General features: G+C 46.3%; 1 long non-coding RNA gene across 1 annotated transcript in view; it reads left to right on the top strand.

Annotated features, from left to right (window-relative positions):
* Positions 1–1,513: 1,513 nt before the first annotated feature.
* The window catches only part of LOC128414112 (uncharacterized), a 31,833-nt gene continuing 17,566 nt past the window's right edge, over positions 1,514–15,780 (top strand). The window contains exons 1-2 of the long non-coding RNA XR_008330584.1: positions 1,514–1,871; positions 10,132–10,271. This is a non-coding gene — a long non-coding RNA (uncharacterized LOC128414112). The remainder of the gene's footprint in view (positions 1,872–10,131; positions 10,272–15,780) is intronic.

Genomic DNA, 15,780 nt, shown 5'->3' with positions numbered 1-15,780 from the left:
TCAAATTGATAATTTGCCCGGCCTCGGAGTGCGCGCGTGTGTATACACATATACGCGTGTTTGTGTGCGCACGCGCTTATACACACTTACTTACACACGCGCGCACAATTGCACGCACACACGCACGCACACTTGCGCGCGCTCTCTCTCTCCTTTGGGATGATTCTCCCGAGACTATTATCGCAAACACTTCACTTATTATCTCCCTGCCACCACCCTGAATAAGAAAGAACTGTTACACCTCAGTGGTTCAAACCTTCCCAATTTTCCCACGTGTATTCCCTGTTTATTTTGCCTGGTGCTCAAGTTCCACGCTGCTCGTCGTCCCCCCTCTACTCCCCCCCCCTCCAATTTGGTGTGTTTATGCGCGCCTGAGTGCAAGTTTCCACTTTTGCCAAAGAAACTTTGGAGGGAGGAAAAGTTCAGAGAGAAGGAACGGTGCCATCAGCTTGTGGTCACGCCAACCACCATGCGCGCGCGCGCGCTCTCGTGTTTAATTTTCACCCTTCTGTCCATTCTTATTATTCGAACGAGTATTATTTTATTTCGGATGGCCAAGCGAAGAATCGAAGCCAACTTGCCAACACCCATATTTCATTTTTAGTGTTTTTCAGGCGCCATTGATTAAGGACGTGTTCGGTTCCACTCGGAGTAATTTATGCCCGGCTTCACCGAAACAAATCTCAGCAAACTCTTGTTTCTTCGCTTCTCGAAGAGCCGCACATTTGTAGTTCAGCTATTTGTTTAAACTTGGCAAGGCTCTCCCAGAACAATTTGGGTTGGGAGTGTGTGTGTGTGTGTGTGTGTTGCGGGAGAGACACTGGGGGTGCCAAGGGTCGACTAATTTCCCAGGTCGGTGGCTAGTATTTCGGGGCGCCGTGCGCGCCCCTCGGAGGTCCTGACTCCGGATTGTGCTGCTGTTACAGCAAGATTCGTAGGGTAAACGCGATTTGGGGCGCGCGCCTGGGATGTGCCGAAGGCTTCCGCCAGCATAACTAACTGGGCATTGGTGGTGGGTTTTTTTGTTTTGGGCTTTTTTTTGTTTTTTGTTTAGAGAGAAGCTTGCTCTGGAGACTCCTTGAAAGATCCTTCCCCTGCCAAGGCCGGCACTTTGGGGTCAGTGCAGAGGGATTTGGGCCAGGGGACCTAATTCCACAGCATCCAGCTCTGGCTCCAAGCCGCCCTGTCCTCTTTTTGCTACTGCAGCAGCAGCAGCGGCAGATCAGAGGTTGGCGGCGGCCCCTCTTTCCGGTGACCGTCCAGCTGAGAGGCAGGCGAGCCCAGGGACCTGGACCTGGAAGGAATTGGACCGCCCTCCTTGCCTGGACTTTGATTCCCTCCCGAATCCAATCCACCACCGTTTCCTTCTCCAAACAGATTCCAGGCACGCCAGCCCAAAAGGGCAAAGTTACAGCGGCGAGTGGCAGTGTAGGAATTGAAAATCTCTCTCTCTCTCTCTCTCTCTCTCTCTCTCACACACACACACACACACACACGCCTGTGCAAAGCCACCTGCCAGGCTCTGGTGCAGAGTTCGCTTCTGGCTCCGGAGCGAGACTCCGGACAGGCACGTGTGAACGTCAGCACGGTCTTGGGAATGCCCCTCTTCGCCTTCCTAGCCCACCCATACAAAACCAGGCAAAATATGGTATTGAGCTTCGATTGGCTTCATTCAGGTTAGCATTCACACCTGCCAAGCGCAAGGCGGGTGCTATGTATACCAAACAAACACACAGCAAGTTGGGGGGGGGAAATCTTAACTAGCTCTGCTCAAACCGGCGTGGGGAGACGAAACCACGTTTAAGCTTTTTCTTCGTAGTGTCTTAAGGAGGTGAGGCGGACAATAACGCGCTGGTTAACTGGAGCAAAACGTAAGTTTTGTAGCAACAAGGTTTTTTTCCTCTCTCTCTCTCTCTCTTTCTGTGAACGAGCTGCTTTGATGATTTCCTTTCTCATCCCCGCCTACCTCCTTTTGGTTAGATTGCAAGGACTGGGGATGGTGCGGGGCGGGCGCGCTGAGAAAAGACCTTTTAACTCTATTATTAGGCGAGTTTCACGAAACACACATAGACCAAAATCTCCCTGAATAAAGAGATATAATTCTCTAAGTAAAGAAATTCTAGCGTCTCTTCGCCGCCCGGCGGTGAAGTTTGACGAACAGCGCCTCCTTGGGTGGGGAGACGAGATTTTCAGCGCAAATAAGATTGAGATCGTCAGTCGAGGGGACAAAAAGTAGCATCTCTCTCGCTCTCTGCCTCTCTCCCTCCCTTTCTACATTCCACGGTCTTATTGGGCTCCATTTGCCCCTCTTTTGAGTGGCAGTGGTGAGAAACAGCTTTCTCCGCTTGGGAGGCTGCTCCGAAGTTTCTTAGGCCTCTCGGATCCGCTGAGTATAAACGCGACGTTTCAGATTTAAGAGGAAGCGAGAGTTTTCTCTTCCCACCTTCTCCCAACGAACTCCCTCCTAGCAGCGGTCCTTAGTTTGGCATCTGCAAGCAGGGCATCCGCCTTGGGAAACTAAACGCGGGTGAAATGGCACCGAGATGGTTAGCCTGGAACAACCTTCCCAAGTAGACAAAAAACGGGGGAAAGGCGGGAGGGTGCCGCTACTTGAGAGTAAAGAGGCTCTCGGAGCAGGAGGGCAGCTCTGGCAACCGGGGAGAGTGAGAGGGGAGGGGAAAACAGGGATTCCGGAGCGAAGGTAATAGTCAGTGTGGAAAGTAACCACGGGAAGCGCGTTCAGCTGGAAGAAGAAACCGGGGGAACGTCCGTCACATTTGGGGCTTGGAAGAGTCTTCCTTTAGTTTAGAGGGACAGGACAGGACGCTTCCGTGTCTGGGAAGGATTGGAGAACGGAGCGGAGAATAGAGACCAGAAGCATTGATTTAAACTAAGCAAACCTCACGGAGGGAGAGGGAGAAAACGCACGTCAAATTGGAAGAACGTTGTTTGCCCGGAAGACTTCCTCTTTGCGATGAATGAATGAATGAAGGCTGTAGGGGAAAGGGGAAAAAAAGAGCAATCCAATATAGGGAGGGGAGAGAGGGCTGGCGGCGGCGGCGTGGGGGATTGTTCCTGGAAGCAGGCAGGATCGGGCAAGGGAGGAAGTTTCGCAGCTTTTTAGGGGTCGAGAAAGCGCATCGTTTCCTAAAGACCTCCAGCGGTTCCAGGAAAAGCAAAGCCAGAGAGTTCGTCGGCATTTATTTAAATGGCCCTTTGTTGTCCTCTCCCTTTCCCTGCGCCGCCGGGCCTGTGTTTATTCGTAAACAAACAAAAGAAAAAACAAACAAAACGCCACCTCCCTTCCCTGCAAAGAAGTTTGCGAGCCGACCCGTCTTCATTATCCTACCATCAAAATCTCCACCGACTCCGACTGAACAAACAAGGATCGATCCGATCATTTCAGATATTATAATTGGCTTTAATTAAACACACTTCGTTCTAATTAACTCTGAAATTTTAGCATGCTTTGGGACGCTGGTGTCTGATTTGATATTGTCAGTCCAGATGTCCTAATAAAATTCAATCCTCCACTCAAGACTTCAATATTCACTAAGAACAAAATGCAAATTAAATGTAAAACCTAAAGTATCGCCAAAGGTATAATCAAGAAAGGTGTCTCCAAACTTCTCACTTTTTTTATTACGCAGTAGTTAGAAAATGCAGATTACAGCCTAACAAGACCTCGCCTGAATAATAGAGAGTTTAACTCTTTCCTGCTCTTTCCTGAGTCTAACCTAATGTGCTTGGGGAACCGGTGCACGCGCGCGCGCGCACCCTTGTCCTGCCGAGGACCAGAGCTGGGTGGGACTCGGGGCACATTTCCTTCAAAAACACGGTGCGCTCTTGAAGGCGATTTCGCCTAATTTGGGAGCGGGGAGGGTGCGACACCTCCAGTTCCCAGATATTTCCAAGATTGCAGAGAGGATATAATGCTCCAGAGCCGCCTGGCACAATTTTTCGGCGACTTCCTTTTCCCTGTCGAGCGTAAAGGAAGTGGAGCATTTGGATAGAGGATCCTCCAGCAGCAGTTCAACTGCGCTGAGAGACCTGGCCACGCTCAGCTACTCCCTGGGCCAAGGAGGCTCTCTAACGTGTCCCCCACCCCACCCCGCAATCTTGCAAAGCAGTGGAGAAACAAGGACCCTCCATTCTCTCGGGGCTTCTCTCTCTCTCTCTCTCTCTCTCTCTCTCTCTCTCTCTCTCTCTCTCTCTCTCTCTCTCCATAGCCCACGATTGCGCATCCTTTTCAATAATTAAAGCCTTAAAAGCTGGTCCACCACCGAGCAAAGTTACATGACAGACTTCCCCGGACCAGCCTATTAAGAGAGGCTTTTTGATGGCTCCTGGACAGTTTAGCTGGGCGAGATGTCATTTGTTTGTTGCACTGGGAGTTTCGATCTATTGAATCGGGATAACAATAATAAACACGGAATGCTGTTACTCTTAAAAAGAGCACGGTTTGTAAGCAAGAACACTTGCTTATTTCCCTCCCGCCGCCCCCGCTTCGTACATTGTGCCATGTTAATAAAGTCACTTAAAGTTGTTGCTAATTTAACTTTGGCATTAAAAAAAAAAAAAGAGGAGGAAGAGGGAAGGGCATGACGTGCGAGTGTGTGTGTCGCACGCGGGTGATTTGCATTTTCTTTAGTATATTGAAATGAGGAGAGAACTGCTGGGCGGTTGGGCTGCCCAGAGCATAGCTAGGGGCCATGCAGAAATAAAAACAGAGAAAGAAAAGAAGAAAGAAAGAAACGGGCTCCTCTTCTAGACTATTAATAAGCAATTTGTCCCGCTGAAATTTACATTGCAAAGGGGAGGGGAGGAGGAGGACGAGGGTGGGGGAGAAGTACTGGCCTTCCGCGCGCATTTGTGCTGCTTTCAGCTGCGCCAGCGCTGTGCAAGCTGCCTTGGTGGATGAAAGGATGAAGTGTCCCACACCGCCCCCTCCCCTCCCCCCCAAAAAAGTGATTTATAGTAGATATTTAAACTTTCCTTCCTTATAACTGTTAGGGTCAAGGTTTCTCTTGCGCGCGTTTAGCGTGGCTCTTGATTTGCATATGCTTGATCAATCTCCTCTCTCCCTTTCAAGTGGGACACTTGGAATCCCCCCCACCCCACCCTCCTTTGAAACGCACAAGTACACACTTCAGCGGTTAGCCGAAGGGTTAATTTTAACTCCGCTCTTCACCCTGAAAATTGCGGCTTGTTGTGTTTCAAAGCTTATTTAGGTCTGAGAAATAATCCTAGATTGTGTTGGGTAAACAACAAGTGCTGCGATTCATCCCCTCTTCCACACACACACCACACTCCCTTCCTCGCAACCCAAATTTCCCATTGGCTTTAAGGGGGGGGGAGAGGAGAAAAGGGGGAGAGAATTTTTTAAAAAAGAAGAGTTTGTAAAGGTTGAATAGCGGGTGCAGTCTGCCACCTAGAGGACACTTTGCGTTTCCATGGCAAATCCCTGGCGTTTGCTCATATTAGATCCTTCTTTAGATCTTGATTGCTGTTTAAGTCACTTATCAAAATTACCCAGCTATTTCTCCGTGCCATTTTGCTTATGAAACATTGATTGCTTTGTTATTTGAACTTTTAAGAGCGCAGTATTAAAGAAAAAGAAAAGAAAGGCGCACAAAACAACTTCAACACTCTCCGCACAAGAAAATCGTTGCCATTTTTAGACATTAGATTAAAAGGTATGAAATGTAAAAATAATACAATTTGATTTGTTAGTCTAACTGCGATTTGAGAGTTGATGTCCCCAAAGGCCAGGCGAGCTTTTTCTCTTTATTTATTTTTATTAAAACATCAATCTACTGTGGAGCTGGGTGAACTCAGTTTCACCTAGAGAACATAAAATTCTCCATACCAAGGAAATAAGCACCTTTCATAAATCAACAGTATTCCTGACAGATCGATCAATTTTTGGTTGTTAATCCGAAAGGAGGAGTTTTAATTGCTTCCACCGTGTTTTTTCAGTTCAAGCACCTTTGGCGTTGCCAGACCCTTAAAAGTGCTTCACTCTGGCGCTGTAATTTGGATGGAAAACAAAGTTACACCTTTCAAGCCAAATCACCTTCCCAACTCCCCCGAAACAACACGAGCAGCGCCAACATTCCTCTTCGGATCCCAACAGGGGTACCGAAACGACCACACAAAACAGAACTTTCTGACAACCTTCCAACAAACAGGGGCGCGGGCGCGCGCGGAGGCACACACAGATATACACAAGCCCGCAAGTAATCCACCCGAAGTTACACCGAGGAACACCCCACACGGTGCGTAAAAGGACAAAACCGCTGGCTGAGTGGCAAGAGGCGCTTCTGTCAAGCAGTGGCTTAGGACGCCTCTTGTCCTCAGACCCCTTTGATGCATGGAGCCAATTGCGGATCAAGTGAAATTGACAGCAACATCAGGCGCGCTGCCCTGCCTGATCAATCTGCCCCCTCGCCTAATTGGAGTCAGCGCAAGAGCAGCAAGGAAGCGAGAGTGGCTTTCTTTCTTTCCTTTCTCCCTCCTCCCTTGTGCCGAGTTACCAACCCAGCTGCACCACCCCCCTCCATCCCTCGGGCAACTTTGTCTCTTTCCAGAATCAGGACCACACACACACCTGAGACTGGAGGACCCCCTCGGAGAGAAAGGAAAGGGAGGAAGAGAAAGAGAAGTGAGGGGGGGGGGGAAAGCAAGCAAGCAAGCGAGCGCAATGCTGGTAGTAATGGGACTCGCAAAACCCAATCGCTTACCTTTCACGGCTAATTAGGCAATAGACAGGTTTGTTTGGGTTCACAAAGGAGGCTAGGAGTGTTTATTGTGGACGGAAAGCTAGACTTGAGGAGTGTGTGTGATCTGGGCTATTTAATACATTACTTACCCGACGACAATCTCAGGAAAGCTCTACGGGGCAAAGGGATGTGAGAGAGCGCAGCAGTGCGCAAGCGCCCCCCCTGGTTGAAACGGGAGGGAGGGGGGAGCGACAAGCGAATGGGACTTGGGGGAGGAGAAGGAGGAGGGAGGCTGGATGGAGGGGAGTCCGGAGTTGGGGGGGGGGCAAAGCGAGCAACAGTCTTGAAGAAAGTTTGGTGGGAGAGAGAGCTTGTCCTGTTGGAAGGCGCAAACCAGCAGTCAGGCAGCGGGCGAAAGGGATGGGAAGAGGCAGGCAGAGCGCGGCTGCGTCCTCGGATGTGGGTCGCTCCCCTCGAGAGGCCACCTCGGGCAAAGGCGGGGAGTTGCACTTCGCAGAGGTGGCATCTCCAAGCCCTTGGCGGCTGGCCAGAGGGGGAAGAAGAGGCGGCGGCCGAGGAGCACCGGAGGCTCTCTGCCAAGGGCGCCGCCGAGCCAAGCTGGGTTTAACACCTTTTCACCAAAGGGTCGTGCGCGCCCAGACAACCGGGGTGGCCAAAGGGTCGGGTTTTCCCCTCTTGCTCTGCTTCTCCAGACAGGGTCCAGCTTCTCGGCCAGATCAGTGACTGCATGCCGCATGACTAGCTTTGGGGACGGGTGGGCGCGGGGTTCCCCTCTTTCCCTGGATGCATGAATCTGGAGAAGGGGACTTGGGACTGTCGCGTCGAAGCTGCTTTGGGAAGCCTCGGTGGGAAAGGGCGGCCACGACCTGGCCTTATTCTAGGCTCCTTTTAATTGAGGGTGGGAGGAAGGGAGAGAAAAGCAGTCTTGTGTCACCGCAAAGCCCGCGCTTTTCTCTTGACACCCAACTCATCAGTCCAGAAGACGTCTCTCTCCCATGCCTCCCTCCTCCCCCCCCCCAGATGTTCACTAAAACAACTCCCGTTTTCCTCCCGTTTGGGTGCTTGTTTGTTTTTCGCCCAGGTTAATAATAATAATAGTTAGTAGCAGTAGTAATTAATTTAACCATAAAAAACCAGGCACATCTTCCCCCCGCTTTCCCACGGCTTGGCCACTCACCCCGATCACTATGAGTGGAAACTTAACCTCGGGTTTCTACACAAGTGGGAGACGGGTCCAAACACGGGAATCGCCCTGAAAGCGAGGAGGGCGAGCGCGCGAGCGCACACGCGCGCCAACGTGCCACCTTCCCGGGAGAAATAGTATGCGTGTCCCCAAACCACAGCAACATAAGAATACAACAGTTGGGATCGCGGCACGTTTCCCTTCACGCCTGCACCTGAAGACGCTGGGGCGCAGAGGGGAAAAGACCTTGCGATGAGCCCCCAAAACGGGCTGCCTTCGGGTGTCCCCCTCCGTTTCCATCTGTCAGGCGCTTTACGCTAGAGAGGTTGCTGGCGGCGCTGGTCTTTACTGCCCCGCGCCAGCAACTGGTGGGATCTGGACAGATCTGGCAACCTAGGCGTTTTTTAAAAATCAACAACACACAAACAGTGCCCATCCACGTAGGTCATCCTCTAAGGAGGGGGGGGGGGACAAGTTCACGCCGGTAACAAAACGTTCCTCCCCCTAATCTAGCCAAATCGGACGATAAGTGAAAGGTGAATAGCACTGCGCTCCGCAAAAACAGAGGAACCCGAGGTTACTATGCCAAGGCTGGGTTGGAGAGCGACCGTGGCTCCCTGGTCGATAGCGCGTGCTTACTTGGAAGTAAGCCCCGCTGAAGTCAACGGGAGCTACTTCCAGGTAAAGCAGGCTCTAAGAAGCTCTGTAGATCTGTCCCCCCCCCCCCGCTTAAATGGCTACTGTATTGTGTGCCACCACAGTGCGTTGAAACTGAATGCGCCGCCGCTGACAATTTCCACGCTTATTCTAAAGGCAGGAATCTTAAAAGACGGAAAGGCGCTTAGGGGAGAACCTCAATCAGTCAATGCGGGGTGGTGGTTGTTTTAAACTTCTCAGCTAACGCGTAAAAGACCGAGGTGTAAAGGATATTTAAGACACATCCACACACGAATTGTAAGCAAGTAGCGTGATATAAGCCGCTCTGGGTCTTCAGAAGGCGCTAAGAAGTCACAACCCCAGGTGGGATTTAAACACACACACGCACACAATGTTTTTCACATTTTGGGACAAATTATACGGAAATACTTCGGTTTAAGTGGTCTGGATTGGGATGTATCATATTTCTCTTTTGCACCAGCTTCAGGAAGGAGCAGTACAGCCAGAATCTAAAAACAAAATGATTACTTAAAAAACACACCCAGCTAGTCATTAACAAATTATGGAAATTGACACCAAAGCACATTTTGTTACAAAGGGGAACACAAAGGTTCTATTACTTCATAAAGTAACAGATACACGAATTATATTGGGTTTTTTATTTTCTAGATCGTGGATGATGGGTACAAATCGATTTTTATTGTAGGTGAAGGTGAAGAGCTTAGACAGAGAATACAAAGTTGCCTGTTTCTCTCCTGAAAAAGAACTCAGTACACTTTAAAACAAAAAGGTGACCCTGGGGAAGCCCTCCTCCAAAACGCTCCGGCTGCTGAGATATTTTTTTTACAAGTATTCAAGAGGAATCTTTTTTTAATAAAAACACACACACCCAAACAAGCTCAGAACCCTTACCCCAAGAATAAGACACTGACATTTTGCCAATGTTTTAATGTCAGATTATTATTTTTAAAAAAATCTATTTTTGTAGTTCAAGAATTTTAATTTTGTAAGGAAACTTAATTATAACCCCCCCCCCAAAAAATAATGAATTGCTACATTAGTCTTAACTTTTCTCAGCAAGGGGACAGAAAAGAGGGGGGAAGAGATAGAAACTGAAAGTGACCATTAAAGGCTGCTGTCCTGAACACATTTATTTGGGAATAAACCTCACTGAGTATAGTGGGACTTACTTCTGAGTAGACGTGTATAGAATCACACTGTTTCAAAGGTATAGCAGAGGTAGTAGGAGTTCATCAGAAAGCAATAAAAAACCCCTACCCACCCCAGTATTAATAATTACATGGCTGAAGAGTCAGCTGATCTGAGAGACAGTGCAATTAATTTAACTTGGAGAGTGTGTTCGGGCAAGAGAGTCTGTCTTTGTGTACGTGTGAATTCTCCCTTTTCTGGTTCAGGGACTGAGAGAGAGAGCCCAGGGTGTTAGGTCTTCATGCTGAAGTGTGGGTGCCTGAGGGTGGGCCATTTAGGAGAAATAGGCATAGTTCCTAATATAACTTACATAACCCAAGCTTCATATTTGTTTTTCAGAATTATCCACCTCAGGCTGAGACGAAAAGAACCATCTCCACCTTTCCTTTATCCAAGAGGATACGCCAGCCCTTCTGACATGCAGTTCAACCCAAGCCACTGATTTTCAGAAGTTATCATGTGTTCAGTAGAACATCTAAGTAAGTGGCCAGAGGATTGCTAACAAAATTAAGAAAACTGATAAAATCATAAATTAGCATTAGTTACTGGGAAAAAGGAGGTACCATCAATCTTGCAGTACAATCTTGCAGCAAGAAGCCTCATTGACTCATATTGTTTTAAAATCCTTATTACTAAGACTATTGTTTTGGAACAGTTTTCTCTTCATGACCACCTTAATTTCTGCTCTGGTATATGTGAAATTTATATAATATGTGGTATGTAGTTATGGAAACATTGAAGTTGAGGCTGTTTGAAACCTAGTGCTACAGGACCGATATGTATTAGCTGAAAATATGGGGGTGATGAACACCCACATGCTCCTGGGTTCTGTCTCTTTGTCACACTCTGATGTGACAAAGAAATGAGACGTAGAGTAGGACCTTTTAGATAAAAAGGTGGGGTTGTGCTTACAATAGTGGACTCCATTTGGGTCTGTGTTATAATGCACCCAAGCTGCAGAGAGAGTCAGCAAGACTGTAGAGAGGCGGCCAAATCTTGCTTCTTCCAAACATCCAGGTTAATCTGGAACAGATTTAGCCACCTCTCCCCACAGTGATTCTAATTAGACCTACCATGTGACAATAAAGGGGTATATGTCTTTCTATGACACTCATTGACTTTCCTTCTAAGGAGGGGAACCTATTAGACCCAGAGAGATGGGAGGAGAGGAACAGGTGCATTGAAATGGTAGGCATTCTCTTTCGCTAGCCATTAAGACAGGTGAAAATTTGGTATGACAGGAAAAGGACCACTGCAGTCTGATTTCACCCTGTTCCAGTTTAGCTTGTTCTGCAAATAATAATAAGCAACAAAACAACAACAGCTGAAACAGAAACAATAACTTACGATACACCTAAAATTTGCCAGGTTAATTAAAACCTGTGCACAGATTTACAATCTAATGTAGAGACAAGACACATTGTGGAGGGAAGTAAAGGGGTGAAATGATGTTTTTTTTAAAGGAGGGGTTCGAACACAGAGCCAGAAGACGAGAGCACGATGTAAGGCAGGAATTGCAGAGAGGGAACAAAGGACATTATATGCAATGATATAAAGGTGAATTTTGATAGCCATGAGGCAGGAGGCAAGGAAGTTGATAGGCTCTAAAGAGCCAGGGCGGTAAAGTGGGTAATGATGATGTGAATGTATATAATTAAATGGAAAATAAATAACACACACACACACACACACACACACACACACACACACACACACACACTGTGTGTGTAGACAAGGGACATTTGTGGGGAATAAAGAGAGCAGTCTTAGGTTTAAGGCTGATATTGGTAGGTAGGTCTAAGATCCTGAGGAGGAACAGAGAAAAAAAACAAAATAGTTACAGAAGAGCAAAACCAGTAAGACATTTGAAAATGTTCACAGGCGTCTTGATTTGAAATCAAGGAGAGAGTGAGAGGACACTGGTGATGAGAACAGTGAAACTGAGTAATGCAAACTGAGCCGCAAGTAGAATATATCAAATGAGCGGCAGCACGCAGGAGAGAGAGGGAAGTTATTTAATAACAGATGTTGAAAGATGAAGTACAAGGTTGTAATAGTCAATGAGAATAAATGAGAGAATGGGCTAAAATGCTGGTAAAGCCTGCAGAAAGAAAATAATGAATTAAGGTCTATATTAAACAACTGAAAATAACAAGACCTGGAAGAGTGGAGGAAGAGGAAAGGAAGAATTAGAAGAAGACACGATTCTGGCCTTGATAAGTCTACAAACTCTAGCATGATCAAGAACAAGAAAAGGTGATGTTGCAGCAATAAGAAAACCAGAAGCTCAGTTTTAGTGGAGTTATATTTTAGATACAGTGGTACCTTGGGTTAAGAACTTAATTTGTTCTGGAGGTCCATTCTTAACCTGAAACTGTTCTTAACCTGAGGTACCACTTTAGCTAATGGGGCCTCTTGCTGCTGCCGCACAATTTCTGTTCTCATCCTGAAGCAAAGTTCTTAATCCGTGGTACTATTTCTGGGTAAGCGGAGTCTGTAACCTGAAGTGTCTGTAACCCGAGGTACCACTGTAATGGGCACTTATCTGATGAGAAGCAGAGCAGAGACTGGGGCAAGAGAAGAAGAAGATAGTTCGTGTAAAGAGTTGTAGGTCATTGGCATAAAGGTGGAATATTTTCTTTCTTAATTTTAATGGAGGCAGACAGGAGAAATAAATGTTGCCCAGTTGATTCCATGGATGATCCTCTCTTCATAGTGACAAAGTTGTTATAAGAACCACAACAGTGCAATAGTCACCATTTTTGTCCCAAAAATGTGCCTCCAGTTTGGCATTTGGAAACTCTTGTCATGGTGAGAAAAGCAGGTGTAGGAACTTGGTTTTGCAGACTTTTTGCACAATATCTGTTGAAATGGTCTTCTGATTCCTACTGGCTCATATGAACACTGCAATATACAATAGTAAATGATGGATTCCACTAGAGACTTTTGGCTACAAAATCATGCAAGATCAACCATTTTTTGTTGTCCAGTGCAGCAGTATTAGGATGTTCAGTTTTAGTGTTGCAAAGAATCAGACTAAGCTGTGGTAGTATCAGGTTCAATACCAGAGGAAGCCCCAGTGGTTCCTGCTAAATATCCCCCTCCACTCCAATAGTGGCTGTGGTTGGAAGTCTCACTACGGCAGCAATAATATGAGTGTATGCCTTCTTAAGCCATGAAACCTTGGCCATATCTAATTCAAGGATCCATCTCCATGCCCTTAGTCAGATATTAATTAATTCCAGGAAAGTTTACACTGGGCATCCTCCATCAAACATCTTCCTCTGGTAATTAGATTAAGTCTAAATTTACATTTCCTGCAAAATGCCCATGAGGGACAAAAGAACATAAGACAAGCTAGCTGAATCAGACCAATGGGTCACCAAGTCCCTGTGTCCTGTTCTCACAGTGGCCACCCAGATGCCTGTGGAAAGCTTGTAAGACATGCACACAACAAGGCTCTGCATACCTGTAATTCCCAGCAATGCGGCACTGTGCACCTGACAGGCATGGTAGCCATTGAGAACCTTGTCCTCCATGAATGAGCACAACAAGGCTCTGCATACCTGTAATTCCCAGCAATGCGGCACTGTGCATCTGACAGGCATGGTAGCCATTGAGAACCTTGTCCTCCATGAATTTGTTTTTCTAAAAATTGATTTATTAACAAAAAAGGGCAAACATAATAAAGAAAAGAAACAATGAATCAAAAATTTAATCCATAAAGTGTTAATATTTGTATGAGAAATAAAATCATTCCATGATAACTGGGCAATTCTTGCGAACTTCATCCAAGTAAGCAAAGCAGTATTGCCATCTTTAAACCAACAGTGTCCATTGCAATAACCTCTGTGGTGTGTAGTCATCTTCAGTAAAGACCCCCAGAACAGAACTGCAGTGAACAGATATTTAAGATATGGGTCCATAACAATATACTCAAGTACCTTATGCAATATGTTCAATAACAGTTTAACATCAGATGTATAATGCCTTTAACAATTTGTTGGCGGTGGTGTGGGTGGTGGAGAAACAGCTTACAGAATACAGTGATTGACCTAACCTGACAGAACCAAATATGTATAGAGGGGCAAGAGACAATTTTAGCCTCTGTCAGTCATCACTGACAACAGTGAGCTAGATGGATCAATTGCCCGACTGTGGCAGTTTTCTGTGCACACTGCAGTTTCCTGTGTACACTGACTGGCCAGTGACTCTACAGGGTTCAGGCAAGGATTTTTCCTAGCCCTACCGGGAGGTGCTGAAGACTGAACCTGAGGACTTCTGCATGTAAAAGTGTGAGTTATGGTCATTCTTTCCTCTGAGCTACTCCTCTGTCTTTTTGGATGGGATAGCAAAACAACCTCCAAGATCTTCCTGACTCAGCCAAGAGTCCTATGGCTGATGCTTTGCAAGGGTTTGGTGACGCTTCCAGGTGAATGTGCCAAATAAATAGTGGAGAAAAAGGATAGGGAGCACTTGGATGTCTCTGACTGCTACTCTATCCATTTATCCTCCCCAACTAAGGGAGATAATCATATAAAATAAATCTGAGTTGGTCCTACTTCAAAACTGAAGAGCAAAACAGAAGCCACATTGTTGTTCATCTAGTTCCTTCCTGCCTGAAAGCCACTTCCCTAATGAGTTACTTCTGAAATGGGAGGGAGATGAGTTCACCAGCATCCTTTTGGGATAAACCTAGCCATACACCCCCATAGCTTCTGCATATTAATTAGTGGGCTTGGCAGCTTAAAAAAGGTAGAGAGGTATGGGGTCTTTTTCTCTGTAGCACATATATTTAGTTCCAGCTCTCATGGAATTAATATCTCAGAGCCCATGAAGTGCTTCCACTGAATGTTTCAGCAACACAAATGATCACGATCATCATTATTTTTAAAAGCAAATAAGAACATTTCATTCTATGATCAGAGGCTGTAGAAACATTGTGTGGAATATAGGATTCCACTAATGGATAAGACACTGGGAAGAAGCTGGCAAAATTTATTTATTTCCATAGGAATTTAGTTGTTTGTCTGGCACAACTAAAATCCTCAAACGCTTTAAATCATGAAGGTTTTGTTTGAACTTTATTGGCTTCTCTTCTTCTTGCCCCTATGAAACAAGCTTTGGGAACTCTGTACATTTAGGAGTAAACACAGATTCTTATTTCTTCCCTTCACGTTCCTTACTTTCAGCCTTCCTCCCTTTCTTGTTAAAAATCAGACAGTTTTTAAAATACTCTTTTTAAAGACAGCCTTAATAAAGATGTAGAAGAGGCAGCATGACCAAAGCCATTGCAAAACATTTGCTCATACATGCAACCGTTGCTAGAGTTGAAAGGCATTGTGATAAGGTTATTGAGCCCCAGTGTACGGTTTTCGTTGTATGACCCTGATCCAAAGAAACACAACTGCTCCAGAAGAGTCACTCGTATTGCCATCTTGTTTTCTGAAAGACCAATCAGAGCTAAAGATGCAAAACGTCTCTAGATAGAGACAGAGATGGGAGCAGTTGAATTGTATTCTATGGAGACCTAATGTAGCATAGCAGCCTAAGGGACTGAGAACCAGTCACCATTAAGTCACTAGATTGCCCAAGTAAACCACTGCTTCTCAGTTTCAGCCCCCCCCCCCGCAAAATTATCATACGGAAGTGCTTTGAACACTTCAAAGCATGTTGTTGTTGTTGACAGCATCCCTTGATACCTATGTCAAATGTACACTGCGAGTTATTGAATGTGGTTCTCCTCTCCCCAATTGCGGTGCACACCCTTAACTTTCTTTTTTTTTTTTTGTCTGTACTGGTAGGCTTTGTATATACCATACCTTTACAGAACATTAAAAGCACATTCTTTCCCTCAAATAATTATGGGTTCTGCAGTTTACCTCTCACAGGCAACCCCAGCAGTTCTCAGCAACACTTAACCAACTACAGCATCCACACTTCTTTGAAGGAAAGAATATACTTTAAAGGTATAGCACAGAGCTTTCC

The sequence above is a fragment of the Podarcis raffonei genome, chromosome 5 (genome assembly GCF_027172205.1).
Source record: "Podarcis raffonei isolate rPodRaf1 chromosome 5, rPodRaf1.pri, whole genome shotgun sequence".
NCBI lineage: Eukaryota > Metazoa > Chordata > Lepidosauria > Squamata > Lacertidae > Podarcis > Podarcis raffonei.
The sequence above is the reverse complement of the archived record's forward strand: the minus strand, read 5'-3'. Positions and strand labels throughout refer to the sequence as shown.